Below are 18,090 nucleotides of genomic sequence, written 5' to 3'. Positions count from 1 at the left end.
CAAAAAAGACATAAGAACTATATCAAGAAATAATGTGGAAAGAAGAAGAAAAAGCAAATGGCAAGGAAGACTAATTGCATATTTCATTGCCTGAAACAGTGTTTGTAGCTGCAATATGACAGTACAAATCAGGCTTGATTTCATAGATAAACATGGCATGTTCATCATTGGGAAAAGCATGAGGGAAATAAGGAAGAAAGAATAAATTGTCAGTTTTCTCAAGGAAAAGAGGCTACTGCTGGAAACTAACAGGAATCTGGACTGACATCTATATTAACACAGAATTACTCAAGATAGAAAAACTAAAACTTATGTGAAGAATTAAAAAAACCACTCTTGATATTGAGTGTCTGGGTAATAAAATAGAAGTCAATAAATCCTAGTTCAATAATGACAATGCATGTAGGGAAAACAAATACATCTACATGGTGATGAGCACTAAATTAGCTATTTCATCTCAGGAAACACAGCCCAGAGAGCCTGATAAAGATGTCAGCCCAGTGCTCAGCAGCAGCAAAAACAATTAAGAATTATTAGGAAAATACTACAGAACAAATCAGAAACTATTCTGCTGATATATAGCCTGTGGTGAACAGTCACCTCACCTCAAAACCAATATAGGTAAACCTAGAAAAATACACTGAAAGACAGAAAGAATGGTCAGCTGCATTGAACAGCTTCTGAATGATGACTGTTTAAATAAAATAAGACTTCTGTGTGGACAAGAAATGACTGAGGGCTAACACTGGGTGTTATTTCTTCAGGAGACACAGAGAAGATAAATATGAAAGATTATTAACTATTTATCACAACACAAGAACAAGCGGTACACAAGAAATTGCTGGGGAACAAACCAAATGACAGGGTATTTTTTCACAGACTGAATAGCTGAAGTGTGAGACTCGTTGCCACAAGACGTTGCAAAGGCTTAAAGATAAGTAAATTCAGAAAAGACTCAGTAAATTCATGGAAGACAAGCCCTGCCACAGCTATTGAGTGCAGTGTTCAGATGCAATATCTGGGTATATAATGGTAGTAAGTGATGAACCACTGTATAGTTCCTCTGGTTTTCTGAAGACAGAATATCGGGAAATTTTTTTTTTTTTGGGTCCATTCTGAATAGCCTTTTTGATAGTCTATGAGATGCAAACTAGAAGAGAAAGTACAGTGCTTTTATTTTTGTAGGGGATACAGAGTAGCTTTAAGGGATCTGAGCTAAGCAGGATGCTGTGGGGGAAAAAGCTTGATTCTTTTTTTTCCTGAAAAGAAGGCAGCTGCTTTACCTTTGGCTCTGATGTAGCCTGGGGAACCTGCTGTACCAGGCCAGTCTCACATCATTTCATGTCCTACTTTCACAAGTCCTCTTTCCTTTGTTGGTTTCATTAATGTTATGTGACTTAGAAAAAAATTCAGTGTAAAATTACACACACATATACAGGATGGCTAAATAAACTCTTGTTCCCTAACTCTAAAACACAACAATTTTTCCTCTGCTACTGTGTGGATCAAGCAGATCTAGAGTTTGTGAAGTGAGTATAATGTATTCGAGACTCATGCTGTAATAATTTATGTTCTTGAGCCTTTGCAGATGTATACTCACTAGAGAGCTGTCTGCCTACAGGAGTTTTTACACATATTTTGTCTAAATCAACGCTCCAAATGCAACATCGAAGATCCCGTGAGTTTGTGTGGATTTGTAGCACTCCCTGGAGGACTCTATGTCTAAAACCCAATAAACATTTCACAGTTCTCAGTCAGTGAAGATTGTAATCATTTTTGATGCGTGTAATATTGACTGGTTTTCTCATTTTAATTTCAGTATTATTCCACAGGTAATAAGTAATTGGAGAATAACTTCTTGCAAGTGAATGATAAAAGTGAAAATTAATCTTTCTGTACTTCGCTGCTGCTGTTTATTCATTATAAACCAATGCAGCAAAACTGAATATTCATTTATAAACAAAATGCATTTCGTATTGATTGAAAACTACAGCAAGATCTTGATATTTTATGATCAAAACAAGTAAAAAGAAGACATAAAGAAACAGTTATTTTATTTCTATATAAATTTTTTTTGTGTTTGTACACCTAGTACGAGTGTCACAGGTTCAGCTGAAAATAGTTAATTCTTCATAAAAGTCATTGTTACAACCTGTAAACCTATGTGCAGATTAAAACTCGTAATTATTACTCTGAAGTCAGTTGATATAAAGGACTGGCTGAATATGGGGTCAGAATCTCAAATTTATTCCTTAATCAGCAAGATGCTTTTTCTAGAATGAAGTGACTATGAAATGTTTCTGAAAGGCTGGTCAGATTCCATCACTGCAGATGCAGAACTGCAAACATACTGATGACATGTGTGGCCAGTGTTTACAGAGGTCTATGAATAATAAATAATCTAGATAAATAATCATAGTTAGAGCTATGCAAACAACACAGCAAATAAATCAAGGCCTCCTGCTCATGCGTAGATACCAAACACAGCACTTCTGCATGTTTTTTATTTGTTTTGTTTGTTTGTTTAAATAGGAGACAACAGACACAATTTAATTCAACAAAACTTTTTAAGTTAGTAAGAAGTGTTTTGGAGAAGGATTATGAAGTGGATCAAACCTTCTGTCAGAGACTTGGTACTCACAGTCACCAGGGGCAAGGAGGTTGCATATGTACACTGCCATGCAGACCACATCAATGCACTTCTGCAGCTAGCATAAAGCAGCAGCATAGTCCAGACAGAAGATCATGTGTGAGTAGTAACATACAGTGTTGGAAGTAAAGGAGATTCAAAGGTCTATGTTAATTTATTTTTTTGCTCATGGGAATTCAATTTTTTTATTTTATATCAAATTAAATGTGTGGGTAAAAGCCATTCCTTTAAATTAATATTGTTATGTTTGATGCATTAAGGAGGAGAAGATGACAAGTATTATGCACATCATTTGTCTGTGTGATTATCTATGTAAGCAGAATTTCATATGAAAAGAGGAAATACAGGGATTACATGTCAAGTGCCTGCTTCCTTGTGTTATCCTGTCCAGCATTACTACTGGTTCTGTGCTAACAGACTAGTTGTGAAAAGGTTATTTCAGTATCTGTATAAGTGAAATACACAAATACTTTAGCATAGAAGCAGTACCACTGTGTCACCTACTCTGCAGGGAAGACTCTCCACACAGTGTTTTATACTTTGGTGCAGAGAAGAAGGTTTAGGGAATTCTTGCACACAATCTGGGCAAAGGAAGGCAAAGGTTTAACGCGAGACATGGCTTTCCATTTTTGTGCTGTAATTTTAAACATTAGTCAACATCTAATTACATAATGTATAGGTTTTATAATGTATTTTTAACACCAGCTAATTGAGCACTTCAGGAGTACCAATGCATTTGTTGATAAATTTACTTTAATGAGAACATACAGCTGTGCGAATGGTCACAAGTGATGGTTTCTGCCTATTTCCAAATGCCACCTCCTTTCTGGTGAACAAAACTCCCTACAGCAGGCTGTCCTCCCCATGGCCAGAGATTGGTGTGTCCAGCTCAGGGTATGGCTGGAAGGTTGGATGGTTTTTATCATGATGGGACATACAGAGGATTCCTGATCTTCTGCTGCAGGGCACTGAAAGGGACGAATGACAATCCTGACACTGTGGAGGTTGTGTGCTTGCACCAGGGCTCCCTGAGACTGCAAGGCCCTCCCGGAGGTAGGTGGGCCATTGCCTGCAGACCCCAATAGTGTTGGCGTGACAGGGTCCAGGAGAAGAGACTGCCACCAGATCAAGAATCACCCTTTCCTTTTCCCCTCTGTTTCCTACCCTTTGGTTGTAGCTTTTGGTTTACATCTAGAGACTCAGGAATATGCCTGCACAGAGCTCACGAACTGACCAGCCATGCAGCAACTGTCCCTGCTCAAAGCTTGCACTGTAAATGGGAACAATCAGTAGCGAGTTTGAGTAAGTCCTGATCAAAACTATGTAGTTGCTGCAGGGAAAGTATTGTGTTGGAACTGGCTGGTGCCCTGGATAGGATGCCTGGGGAAGGTGCTCTTCTCAGGATGCCTACCAGAGCTTCTCCTCCCAGCTTGCCACTTGGGAGATATTTTCCTTTCCTCCCCCCCCCCTTTTTTTTTTCTCCTCTCTGTCATTGTTGATATGTGCCATCAGCTATGGAGCCTGCTAATGAATTTTCATTTGTGTGAATTTGTCTCAACATTCTTTGTGCAACACACTGATTCAAACATGCCTACTCTCTCAGCAAGTTAGAAAAGTTAAACACCACTTTTTGGCCAAAACCTGAAAGGAATTAGTAAGATTTTGGGCCACTAGATGACATCCATCTTTGTACGGAAACACTTGGATGGAAGACAGTAGGCAGCAAGATGTCACCTGGCTAGGACAATGGGTCTGAACCAAGTGTTCAGGTTGAACACTGAGGTAAAAAAAGCCTCAGCCAAAACTAAGGGCAATGCAGGGTGAGGTTCCAGTGCCCAAAAGGTCATTCTCTTGTCAACATCCATGCCTTCAACCTAGCCCTACAAACTTTGCCACTCTTGTTGCCAGCAGCTCTGCTGCTATTGCTGCTCTTCTCAAGGGATGCAACACTAGGGTAGCCTTTAGCAATGAAAGCAACAAATGTGCCCAAGTTGTTTTCTTTACTTAATACAGTTTTCATAATTAGGGACATAGTTATCCAATGACTTCCTGACAGATTAAACCTGTTGCATGATTAACAACTTGCCACAATATATAGCACATACTAAGAGCTGAAAAGACATGTTCTGCCATGTAGTTGCAGGTCTGGGATGCCCAGAAATACTATCCATCACCAAAAATAAGAGCTGGAAGACTGGAGTCTGAATCACACCAGTCAATGAAAGTTTTTCCAGTAACTCCAAGCAGGATAAAATCTTGTTGATGACTTACTTTTTGTCATATCTTAGAAGTAGTGGAAAATTGATGTGCAATTCCTTGTATTCTACATAGGCTTTAAAATACATGGTTAATAGTCTATTTCTTCTTAGATACAGGAACAACATTTACACAAAAATGTCACACAGGAAATATTGTTTTAAGATATTTGAAAACATATATAGCTCTGGGATTTTTAGTCTTTTCCTTCGAAAGCGAGTATGGCAGCTTGGTGGATGAGGATGAAAAGTAAACACAGACACTCTGAGACCTAACAAATATTGGTCCCAAAAGCTACTAAAGGTACTAGATGCTTGGACAGATCATATCGCCTCTGAAGTCAAAGATAATTTTGTAAGCATCTGTCACTGGATTGAGAGACTCTATCCTCCACCTCTCCCCTTCTCTCCCTGTGCAGGCTGAGGGGAGGAAGCAGGGTGTTACAAATTACTGTCAATGAGTAAAAACAAAAGTATCACTCCACAGGTATCTATTTAGTATTCAAGTTAACTCACCAGTTTGTGAGGCAATGATGCAACCTGGAATGTATGATAAAAGTGTGACACACACACAAAATTGTTGGCATCTATTTATTAGCTTGCCCTACTCACCTGCCTGGATTCACAGTTACAGAAGGTTAAATCGCATGACACAATGCTTTTGCAGACCACTTCCTTTATTTATAGCAAATTTCACACTTGGCTACCTTATCTCCATTGGCAGAATTCCTGCTTGCCCATTACAAGCCATCTCAGGCATATCAACAAGACCTGAGCCTATATTTAACAGTGAAAAGAGTATTTTTGCAACTTCGTTCTCACATAGGAAGTCTAGGTAGTACTTTGCATGGTGATTTTTCTATTACAGTTTCCATCTGACTTCCACTCTTTGATATATTTCAGGAGCCACCTGCAGACAAAATCAACCACTGTCATTTCTTGTGCAATCTAAATTTTCCTTTGTATTTCAGAAACAGATGCTAGAGAGTGTTCCTTCTGCATAAAGCCCCAATTTTAGGTTCTTTACTCATCTCAACTCTTTCTAGTGCTAATGTATCTGTATCACAATAAGGTTTTTTAATTCTCCAGAGTGCTTGGTAATCATTCTGGTACCTCTGGGTGCTGTCTTTGAATTAAGACAGCTAAGATGATTTTGGTGTGACTCCACACAGGGACTTCTTGATACAAGATTCTGTCTGAGCTCCAAACCCCAATTATGAATATGTGTTCATAATGCACACACACAAACTTGGAATCAAAGCTACATATTTGAGCCACAATCAGGGATCAAAGTCATGATGGGATTATGCATCCCAAAATGTTTGTGTGGTGACTGTCAGGGACCTGCAACTAATCCTTTCCAGCACCTTACTGTTGTGCTTCATTTTAAGTGAAAGCTTGCATTGTGGAATTGGAGCTGGAAGTCAATACCAGAAGCCTTGGGCTTTGGTTCTTTGTAAGTAATGTTTAACTCAGTGTTTTCCTCAAAATGAACTGGCACAAAGCCTGAGTATGACCTATTATGGCTAAAATAGCTCTTAGGAATTTAAGATCCTCCTTTTTTTTAATGGTCTTGTTACTGGTGCCATCAGCTCCAACCAGCTACACCCACTGCTAAGATCAAGCCTCTACCCTATCCTTCCCCTGCCTCTCTCTTGTGAAATGTTGACCATTGTGGAGTTTACTGAATATTTTTTACCAAGTATTTTTACCCCAAGTTGGTGGATCAGCAACAGTTACTCCCTAAGAAATCTTGGAAGATAGGAGTCACAATACCAGGGAACCTTCTGTTCTTGAGCAATGTCAAAAGAAGACTTTGCATATATTTATTAAAAAAAACAGTTAATGGCAAGGAATGTTGTCCTGTCTATGTCAAGCTAGACCACTGAAGCCCTTATTTCATCATTACAGTTTATAATTTATGTCAGAGAAGGGTCCATTCTTATTTATTCCCATTTATTCAGATGCTGGAAGGATATTTGAGGTATACTCAGAAATTTTCTTTTAACCTGAAACAAAACTGTGGCCTCATTCCACAGGAATTACTTTAATTTAATACTGGAACTTAAGTCTAGGACTCTGTTTGGAATCAGGGAAGTTACATCAAGTGAAGCAGAAACAACACAGTAGGGAATCAGGCCCCTGACTGCATGCAAGTTTACTGGACAGGCCATCTGTTACTTCTTTTTCTACACTGTGAAACTTAGGAATGGACTAAGAATGGAATAAGAAGCAAATAAGTCTCTTCTATTTACAATTTATGTGATGTAATTTTTATTGGAAAGAAAAAAATGGAGTGAAATTTCGGGTTTCCAGTAGTCCTGGTTCTCTGCTCATTCTGTATGTCCTACATGTGAAAATGTGGAGGTGAAGTCTGTCTCCTTTTAAATGGTTACATGCAGGAGCAGCTGGCTTGGACCTCATACAATGGGGGTGTTTCATACACTGTGGTGTTAGCTGCAATGCAAATTTTTATTACACTGTTTGTTTCACTAAGCTCTTGCTTTGTGCATGCAGTGGTCAGTGAAAAAAACCCCAAAACAACCAACCTCCCAGTTTTCCCAGTGTCTCTGTGGTCAATATAACTAAATTCTAAGTAAAAGCTTCTTTTATCACCTCAGTTAGCTTGTTTACATATCATAGGCACTGCTGAGTAGTACATCTGGTTAATGATTATCTTTTACATATTGATATTAGTACCTGAAGTGGGAACATCTCATTTCCTGAATATGATTACCATTTTGAAATCTTATGCACAGGGGAAAAAAAACCCAATTCTATAAATTAAACAAGAAGTTCTGAGAACTTATATCCCCCAGTTCACATCCAGATACTAATGCATCTCATTTACTTTGTTGCTATTCCCTTGAGTTATCTGTGTCATGCAGACCAGTCTTGCATGTCATGTTAACTATCCACTGAAAAAAGCCAGAAGTGTACTTGTAACAGTGCCCTAAGCTAGCATACAAGGTAGGTAGAAGAACATAAAAAATTCATCACTGTTACATTTCAAGTTGCTGGGATATTTTAATTCCAATAGGACAGAACCCATGTCAGCTAAAGATGGAGCTATAATTAAACTGATATGGCATTCACAATTGCCTTGGAACCCGCCGTAGTTGTCATATGTTTCTTTTCCCCATCTTTAAACTATATGGAAATCAATTATCTCAACAAACCAGCTGTAAGGACTGTATGCCAACCACTTACACTTGAAGTGAATAAATTATTTGAAATTCATTATTGATGTGAACAACTCTCCAAGATTTAAAGCACCAGTCCATTTTCTGTGCTGAGATTCACATGGAATTTTAACAAGTTCAGCACTATCCTCCATCATAAATTCATATAGCAAACTGTTATGCAAATAGCTAGAGTTCAGGGATTGGCGAGCCGTGCACAGAAAATTATGCTTCAGATGACAAAGTGCCCATGAGTTAATGGTTCTTTACATTTAGTGACAAATTTGTTCCTGATTTACCCCAGAGTGACAGACACAGGGTAAAAGGGGGACATTGGAGACTGAAAATACCATTTGTGTGTCAAGGATGTTAGCAACCTGGAGTGGTGATAGGCACTGGTGTCTACAGGATATGAAATTGAGTTGATGTGATGTCATTTTGGCTCTACTGTAACCTGGTTATCTCTTGCCAAGACTTCATGTATGATTAGTCAGCTTGGAGAGGACAGCAAGCCTTATCAGGCACACTTCCTGACATTCCTGTCAACTTAAGAAATGTGGTTAAGGAATTTAAGATGAGGTGTCACATCTTCATATCAAATCCCATTGAGTCACCACCTACAAGTTTGAAGACTCCTTCTAAAAATATTAATGAAAAGGAAAAATGAAGTTTGGGCTGGATTTGACCTTGTAGTGCATTTTACATGCTACATCCCTCTAAGGTAGTGTCTTTAATATGCATACATTTTCTTTGTATACATGGAAAATAATTGTTATGCAGGCTGTGGAAAATAATATTCATTAAAACTAATGCAAAGACATGTTCTGAGTTAGCTGACTTCTAGTCTGAGAATAAGGTAACCTTTTATGTGCCTGAGCAATTTTAAAAGAAAATCCTCATGTAAAAAGCTCACAATCCCATATATTTAACAAGGACTATATTTGGAATGGTTAATAGACAGATGAAAATACTAAGCATAACAATATTTTTTTCATCTCTTCAAAGGAAAAGCTTGTACAATGTAATATTCACATTGTATACAGACTCTTTCAAGTTTCTTTTGAAAAGCAAGTTAGCAGCATGCTATTTTTATGCCATTACATTTGTCCAACTGCACAATTTGTATTAATAAAAGCAGTTGCGTTCTCCTCCATGCAGTGGGGCTCAGAGTTAAAATTCATTGCTAAGCCAAAAGATTCCGTATATGCTGCAGACCAAAACACTGCATAAACAAAGCACACTAAAGGGTCTGTCTATAGACTACCATCTGGAAGACTGAGCATGCATAAGTACCCAGTTTTTCAGCCATTGACAAGTTATTCTTCCAAGTATTTCAGGGCCTGGTAAGCTCCAAAGAGTCTTCTCAGGCAGCCTACAACTGCTTCACAACCCTTTAAGAGAAGCTTACACAGTTCCAAGTCCTGACACATAAGGTACACATTCCTTTAATAACAGTTTTTACAGTTAATAATTAAAAATCTGTACTGAATAAGCGGCCCCAGGAAAAATAATTCTACATGGCACAAACATTCATGACTCCTTCATATGGAGATGATTCTGGTGCTTGCAGTGCAGGTCCAGAAGACACGTAGACTTTGTAAGCACATCCGAGAACAAGTACAGAAGACTGTAACTGACTGCAAGAGCCCTGTTAAAAGGAACATAAAGCTATAATTACATGGTAACCTTTGCTCTTTCCATTACTGAGTAGAGCAGCAATAAACTTATTTTTACACCTTTTATTTATTTTGTTGATTTCACCTTTCACAAACTTCAGTATTTGATTGACTAGTCCTACAAGGGCTTTTTGCTCTTCCAGTCACGTGTCTTGCCTTGAAGAACCGTCCAGCAGCTAGAAGAATTTCCCTCCAAGACATAAATGGTAAGTTGTAGATGTTTTTGCACACAACAAGCACAAAACTAGACAACTTCTTCTTTAGCAAACTCTCATGATTATTTCAGAGTAGACAAAGACAAACATAATAGAAGAAGTGGTTTAAGACCTCAGTTATCTTAAGCTGAGTTATAGAAACATTCAGTGATTCCGAGAGAAAACATTTACTGCTAGTGTACAGACTTCAACCTGAAACTATGTGAAACTTTAATTGACTATAAAGATTATGAATCGTCTTCTGAAAGTCTTCTCCTGTGGAATGATAATTTAATTGTGTAGATCTCTCAGTCTATAAGCAAGCAAGAGAAGAGAGCAATCAGTTTATGCTTTAGACTACAGCATCATTTCCAAATTCTTCAACTTAAATAGGTCCAAGTATACCACTAGATCTCCCATGCTTGGATCTGACAGCTGGCTTGATTTTAGATAAAAAACCCTGCTTTTTTTTGGAGATAGACATCTACCTGTTTAGATGTTGGATATTTGTGTGCTAATATTTTCCTTGAAAGTGCTACTCAACTGCAACCTACCTTACAGTTCCTTGTCACCTACCACACCAATATTTCTGTCAAAGACATGGATGTGCACAAGACTGCTAACTGCCAATGCTTTGCGGTCCCACAGGCCCTGGAGCAAGATTGGGAAATAAGAGTTTCCTCACTTGTCTTACCAGTAGGACTCTAAGCATGCTTATGCCATCTACGGTTGTCAAGGGACACTATCCCACACACATCTCAAAACCTGCCACCACTTTAAAATAACCCTCTGGTAAGAATATGCATCACCCAGCTATAGAAATGTGCTATGTTGACATATCTCTAGTTCTTAAAGCAAAACTACTTATTAGAATGGAAATTATATTTCTTAATATTTTCATTTTTAAAAGTACATTTATAGGAGAAATAAGTAGCTGATGATCCGTGCATAATGCAAGGCCAGTCTGTGGCACTTAGCTTTGCAGGAAACAACATTAAGAGCTTATATAGACTCTATTCTTACTCTTATTGAGGTCAATGAAAGTTTTACTACTGATGTCAATGAAAAGAAACTCAGGCCCAGAGACAGTAGCCATCGAGTCCCTGTCATTGTCTCAATGACATTGGCTTGCAGCACTTCTGACCTTGCTCTCTTTTTTAAATTTATTTGCCTTTATCATTGAACATTTTGTTTTCTATTTCACCTCCCAAATTATTCTGAAATAGCTTCCTCTTCTACCATTAGGCCCAGTGATTGTTTATGCACTTTACTATTTCTTCCAACAGCATTCAAGTTCCAGCAAATAAATAAATGAACAAATGTATAAACATAGAAATAACAAATAAATAAATAGGATGTACTAAGCTTGATTTGTTACTGGAGTAAGTCAGGAGAGCTTAATTGTAGTCAATGGGAAGTATCATGATAAAAAAGAGTGCCTGCTCCAGCTGGTCTTTTGTTGATGGTCAGGGATAAAGAAAATAATTTGACCTCATTTCTAACATGCTTGCTTTTCACACTAATGAGTCAAATATGAATGTTCACATTATGTTTCACTGAGGTGAGATTAGAAGAAGGTGCCAGGAGAGGGGGCCTTCTACATAAGACAAGTGAAAAACAAGCAAGCTGGAGGAAGAATGGAAACAAATGGAAAGTTTATGGAGATAGGGAGGGAGCAATTGAAATGGAATTCTAAAATATGTACATAGCATGTATTTGTGCCAGGGACACATACTGGAATATGACTTTCTAAATATGCAGATTTCCCCTTACCTGAATTATTTTAATTGTCAATTATTCCTTTTGAAAATGGGTGGGGGTGCCACACATCTTTACCTAAGAAGAAAAATAAGTTGTTAAACATTTTATAGTCATAAGCTGCTCTGCAAATCCCTGTAATTAAATAGAGGGCTTTGCAGACTCCATAGGCTTTGTCATTCTAGCTCCTGCTCTTTTCTCTGGCAAAGGTTAGCCAGAGCTCTGGCAAAAGGACATTTGTTTTTTACAGATGGGAAAACAAAGAACCTCAGGCTCCTGGCCAGATCTTATTATGCTGTTACCCATTCCTGACTCCTGCTTTTCTTGAACAAGGACTTTCAAGGGTGTTTGCACCAAACCCATCCCCTCCGGGAATGTCGTCATCATGTGTGTGTCCTGTAAAACACACTAGTTTTTCCTAAACACAGTTTAGTTCTGCTATTTTTGCGGGGCCCTTGACAATGTGTCATCTTTGAAATGTCATTGCATTAACTTTTCACTATGTTTGGGGTGCCAGTGTCAACTGCAGGCACCTCTAGAAGGATGTGCATTTGATTGGCAAAGACAGGATGATTGACACTGGGATAGTATTCTGTCAAAGCTCAAGCGTATCATTGCATGGCAAAGCTATTCTGCTCAATGCCACCCAACCCCAGTATATATGCCATGTTGGTGCATTTCAACCCACTGTCAAAGACAGCTAACAACTGGTATCACTGATGTACGGTAAAAAGCAAACCTACTGGTCACCAGTGACAGAAATGGCTACAGTTAGGATAGTAAAAAAAAGCATTTTAATTCTATCTATCTGTCTGTCTGTCTATCTGTATATTTATACATACATGCACACTCCCAACTAGCTGATTCTTCAGTACAAAACTCTAAGCTTTAAATAATTAATACATACCTGATTCTTTAGTCTTTATTTTTCTACCTGGAAAGTTAATGGGAGTTTTCCTAGATACCAGTCCTGCAGATTAAGTCCAATTATCAGCAACTCTGATTTGGATACCTCCAACGTTTTAAAATGTTCTAGCTTGTCAGTCTTACACTTCACTTTCTGCTTTAAAACTGAAGATATGCCTGAGAATAATTAAGAAAATGTTTAAAGAGGAGGATAATTATTCAAGTAATTTGTCTTTTAAAATTAACAATGTGCTCTTATCTATTGGCCTAAAAACCTATGTGAAGTTTTTGTACTATTCAAAGAAGTCATTCTATCACCTTCTCAAGTAAGAAGGTTCATTTGCATTCACTGATCATCTCATTACATTTTGCCTGTAGTCCTTCCTACAATTTCAGCTGAATATGCTATTCTTCTCCACTTACTCTCTTAATGCCTTGGGTGGCAGGCAGTGGCATTAAAAATGCGGTGCTTCTCAGTTGTAGCTGACAGCCAGTGAAATAGTGTTTCCTTTCTGAATATGTGAACCAAGGATGAAAAATCTGTGGATTCCAGATTTTGTGCCTTGTATTTTTAGAAGATGTGAGGTTTTAGAAGTATCCCAGCTTTTGCATTTAGCATGTGTGTCCATTCCTGATGGGAAGGTTTCTTCTACTTCTAACACTGGCTGGGTTTTTTACTTTCCTTTAGAAAAAACTGTTTCATGAAACTTTTTATGGGAACACATTGATTTCTGGAGAAAATGCTGTCAGGAAGCCTTACTTGGAGTAACAGTGAAGGCAACAGTGAAATATATCCACTTATGTAAAACACCATTGTTATCTTCTGAATCAGGAAAGTTCTGCTGATTTGGAAAGGATGCTAGGTCTTCCCTGTCCCAGGGATTTCAACAGATGGAGGTTTTCACTCTGTACCAGAGTGAAACCAATAGCTAAAATCTTGGCAAATTCCTCACAATGCAACTCTGGTTTTGTACTTTCCCTTTTTCTTTCTTCTTTTCTACCTCTGGATGTCTTCTGCTCATGTTGTCTCCTGCCACTTCTTAGCCATGCTTGCTGCCGCCTTCCTTCCCCCAGCCTTCTGTTGACTTTCCATTGCATGCTTCCTGTCCACAGACCTATCTCTTAAATATAATCCCCAACTATAAGTTCATGTTCCCTCTGCTTGACAAAATTTATCAAACAGCATTAAACTACTGCATCAATTTCTGCTTTAAGTCATCCCCTGTGATCCAATATTCAGCTGTTTACAATCTGTTTAATCTCACAGAACTGTTTTCAATAAACTCTCTGCTGAGCTTTTCTCATCACTGCCCTCCACGTATCCTTGGAGAGCTTCAGACATTCTCCCCATCACAAAGTCACATCTCTCCTTGCTTTTATAGCATTATGATTCATTAGTTCTTTCCTTATGTCTTTCTTTAGCATGATCTTTTTCCCTCAGCCACCTGTGTAATAAATCCCACTTCAGTAGCAATAGCTCAGAAATTTATCTCTGCTAGGTGCCATCCTGTCTTATCTCCATCCACACAATCCTGCATCTTAGCCTGTCTCCAACAAAAAACAAGCCCCTCATCTTTGCTTAAACATTTTTGATCTCGTCCACATTATCTGTGCCACCATTTTCACTGACATTGAGACTTGCAGTTTGAGGATCATCTTTGACTTCTTCTCCAGTCACGCATCCCAGCTTTTACAATTCTGCCACATCTGTCTCCAGACCATATCTAATATCTCTCTAATTTCTGACCAAACCTCACATCAAAAACTCTGAACCACCACCTGCTTTGCCACCCACCACAGCCTCCTCCTCTTTGGTCCCCCTGACATTCAGATCACTTCTTCTGCATCACACAAGACAATTCTCACAGGGCAAATCCTTCTCACAGTTTGGAGACTTTGTTTTACATCTCTTCACCAAAGTCCTCCTCCCCCATATGAAATTCAAGTTGTTCCAGTCCTTGCTGGCAGAGGCCTATCAAACCCTTTTTAATTCTCTGTCCTAATTTCATCGTATTGTCCACATAGTACCCTATTGACTACCCACTGCCATTGCCTCCTTTCTCTTTAGTATTACCTCTGTGCATGCAGTGGGTGCCTGAAATGCTGTTCAGGGTCATTACCCACTTCTACTTTGAGCACAAAAGCAAATAACAATTTGTGGCATGGTTATTTGATACATAGGGATAGTCTATTTACATACTGATAGATGGCTAATTGCTTTCATACTCACTGGTAATAGTTCTGTTTTGCCTCATCATATCTCCCTCTCCATTTCACCTGCTCAAAATACCTCTTCCTTGTGACAGGGCCTCTGTAGACCCTGTAACTTCAGAGACCATTTTGAAAACTTGGAGGAACTTTGTAATACCATGTTATTAGGTAGTAAAAACATAAGTATGACTCATAATTTGTCATACCCTTAATGTCTTCCTACATTTGTCATCCCTTCCAAAAGTTCTCCCAAAGTATTTTGCTTTCAGTAACTACTTCCTTGTTTAAAATCTTTATTTTAAACAAACAACAAGAATAGACTAAAATGTTTGTGCTTCTACTTATTAAAGATCTGTAGCCTTGTTATTACAGGAATTACAATTACGACTCTTATTTGTATGTAGTACTTAATTTCATTATTAACAGCATAAATACAGAATTTTTCAAAATTTTCCTTTGCAGAGAGTACAGCTCATCAAAAAACCTGTAGAAAAGCTTTTGAACTGACATAAAATTTAACAAACACTGGAGAGAAACTCTAACTCACTTTACTGTTCAAAACAACCTCATGGTGTTTAATGGTGTTTAGAAATCTCCACTGAACACAGCCATACTGTTTAACAGGGGCAGCTCTGAAGGCAACAGTTGTTTGACATGTGGAGCCTGCAGTTTTGACACAGGGCATATTCTGTGGCTGTCCCACCAATTCAAATAGTTTGGAAGTAGCTTGTATGACCAATGAAATGGATAGTGGGAAGGACAATATCTAGATCTAACAGTTTGTAATTTCCAGATAATTTTTCAGGATTCAAACAGTCTGTCATACCCCAACTAAGAATTACTTGTTTTTACAATGCCATTCATAAAGAGTGTGCTGCTGTGCTGATGGCAAAATACACACACAGATGATTAAGGACTGATATCTATGTATAGGGGAAGATATCATCTGATGAAGAACTAATAAGGATGAGCTCTGTGATAATCTGACAAACTCAAGATATCTGCAAAGTCTTCCTGGAAATGAAAGGCAGTTCAGATGCAGCAGAAAATAAAGTAAGTGGCTCTAAAGAGAAAAGATCTCAGATAGCCTGTGATTCAAGAGGGGAAGGTGTCTGCCTCTTAGGCAGGGCTGCAGAGGGAGCCAAGGACATGCTTCCCAGAGTAATGGCAGGGGAAGGGGACTTCTTTTTGTAAGGGGTTTGGTGAGTTCCTGCTGCTACTTGTATTACTACTCATGTTTTAGGGAGCCCACAGAACTTTCAAGTTCTCTTATTGTTATTTAAACACGACTAACAAAGAACCAATTCCTCCTTTCCCCCCTTCCTATTCGTTATATATCTGGCTGAGGGACAGTATGGTGTGCTTATACACATTCATCCTAAAATGGATTTTTTGCAAAATCCATGATAATTAGAGCTGACAGAGGTACATTTTTGTTCTAGAACATGCTAAAAAGGCATAAAAATTTCATGTGGTGAATGATATGAAATGTTCTGGGTTTTAGAGTGTTTTCAGTTTCTTGTGTTTTACTAGTGTCACTAAAAAAAAGCAGCCTTCACGCTATTTCAGAAAAGATTTCCATATACAGCCCCATAAAAAGCTGTCTAAAACATATGATGGTATTTCACAACATAGGAAACACTTATTTTATCAATCACATGAACCAAACCCACCTTTAAAATGTTAAACATATCTGAACAGTTCCTTATCTTGCTTTAGACTAACATTTATATAACCAGAATCAAGACATGATGACGTTTATATTAAAGGATAAATCACAAAATACCCAGGCAGTTAAGTGCCATGCTGTAAATTAATATAAGCCCTCACATACCAGCTACCTCTCACTGAGTTGTGCACTGGCTTTTCTGTAATAAGCATCTCTTCTTTAACTGTTTGCCCCTCCTTGGGTAACTCTTAATAGCCAGTTCCAGGAAGGAGGGGAGCAGAACATGCTTGAGAAGCAAGAAGTGAAAGTGATATATTGCAATATAAACTTGGGGCTTGCTTTTTTTTTGTCCATTGCTTTCTTTCTATAAGATGGATATCTCCATTCTGAACTGTTTGTCTTGATCACTCTTCAAAGTAAATCGCATTTACTTTTGACAATTCATTCACTGTAGGCTCATTGCCTGACTATCGTCCACGTCATGGCACACTTTTGTACAGTGACACTCCTTGAAAATGTTGCAACATTGTCATTGGTGTCAAAAACTCTTGATCTAATCGTCTTTCCTACATACCTCACTTTCCTCAGCCCCCTGTGTCTTCTGCTTTCTTCTAAACAACACGTATGGACTTGCTGTCCCATGCATATATTGCGTTGCACTCTGCTCACCACACCACCTCAAACCTCTGAATCGCTGCTGTTGGTTTCTCTAGCTCCTACCTGCCCATTTCTCAATGCTCTTACTGAGGCTCCACATATCATTCATCCATCCCATGCCCATCTCCGATTCTCCCTGCCAACCAACAGAAAGCAGTGAGTGCCCTTAGCTGCAGTTACAATTCCCTCCACTAAGCCTTCCTATTCCGTGTGGCAACTCAGCCCCCACCTCATCCCCTGGCATTTCACACTCAGCTGCAACTCAGGTTACTGCATATTTCCCATCAGGGAATTAAACTCTTCAGAGGCAACTGCAATTGCACATGCAAAATACTTTTCACACTAATAGAGTACTCGCTCTATATTTTTGATCCTCATTAGATAAGACTATAAATACCTGAAAGACTGGATAAAACTTGTGCAACCATTTTTGGATTACACAGTCTACACGATTAGATTTCTTGCAAGATTTCCAGAAGTTCCTTGTTGGCTGAGTGGAAATATTTTAAAAATAACATCTTACAGTATTTCGGTGTTTCTGTTTCCTCTATTGGTCAAAAACAGGAAATGCAGAAGCCTGTGAATCTCAGATTTTACTAAACTTCAGAAAAAAAAAAAGTTCAGACAGAGAGCACTTAAAAAAAAAAAAGGACCAGATTAGAACCAGTTTCTATTTTCACCTAAACCAGTTCATCCATCTGCTTTAACCATCCTTCAAAAACAACACCAACCGGAGTATTTTGCATATTTGTAATGTCTGATGGAGACAATAAGCAGAGAGCAGGTTCCAAAATAAACTCATGCTCCTTGTGTAACCCGGTGAGTGAACATCCTGACATGCAATTACTTGTTTTTTCTCTCTTTACTAGTGCAAAACATTTGGATAGTCAGGTTTTAATTTATTTCCATTTACAATGTTACCTAAGGACATT

At 38.4% G+C, this 18,090-nt stretch overlaps 1 long non-coding RNA gene across 1 annotated transcript; it reads right to left on the bottom strand.

The window, feature by feature from the left end:
• Positions 1–5,629: 5,629 nt before the first annotated feature.
• On the bottom strand, positions 5,630–13,356 carry LOC138688597 (uncharacterized). The gene is made up of 3 exons (XR_011327481.1): positions 12,623–13,356; positions 11,731–11,793; positions 5,630–9,735 (listed from the first exon to the last, which is right to left on the bottom strand). It is a non-coding gene; the product is annotated as an uncharacterized lncRNA (long non-coding RNA).
• Positions 13,357–18,090: the final 4,734 nt, after the last annotated feature.

Source organism: Haliaeetus albicilla, chromosome 13, assembly GCF_947461875.1.
Source record: "Haliaeetus albicilla chromosome 13, bHalAlb1.1, whole genome shotgun sequence".
In the NCBI taxonomy this organism is placed as follows: Eukaryota; Metazoa; Chordata; class Aves; order Accipitriformes; family Accipitridae; genus Haliaeetus; species Haliaeetus albicilla.
The sequence above is the reverse complement of the archived record's forward strand: the minus strand, read 5'-3'. Positions and strand labels throughout refer to the sequence as shown.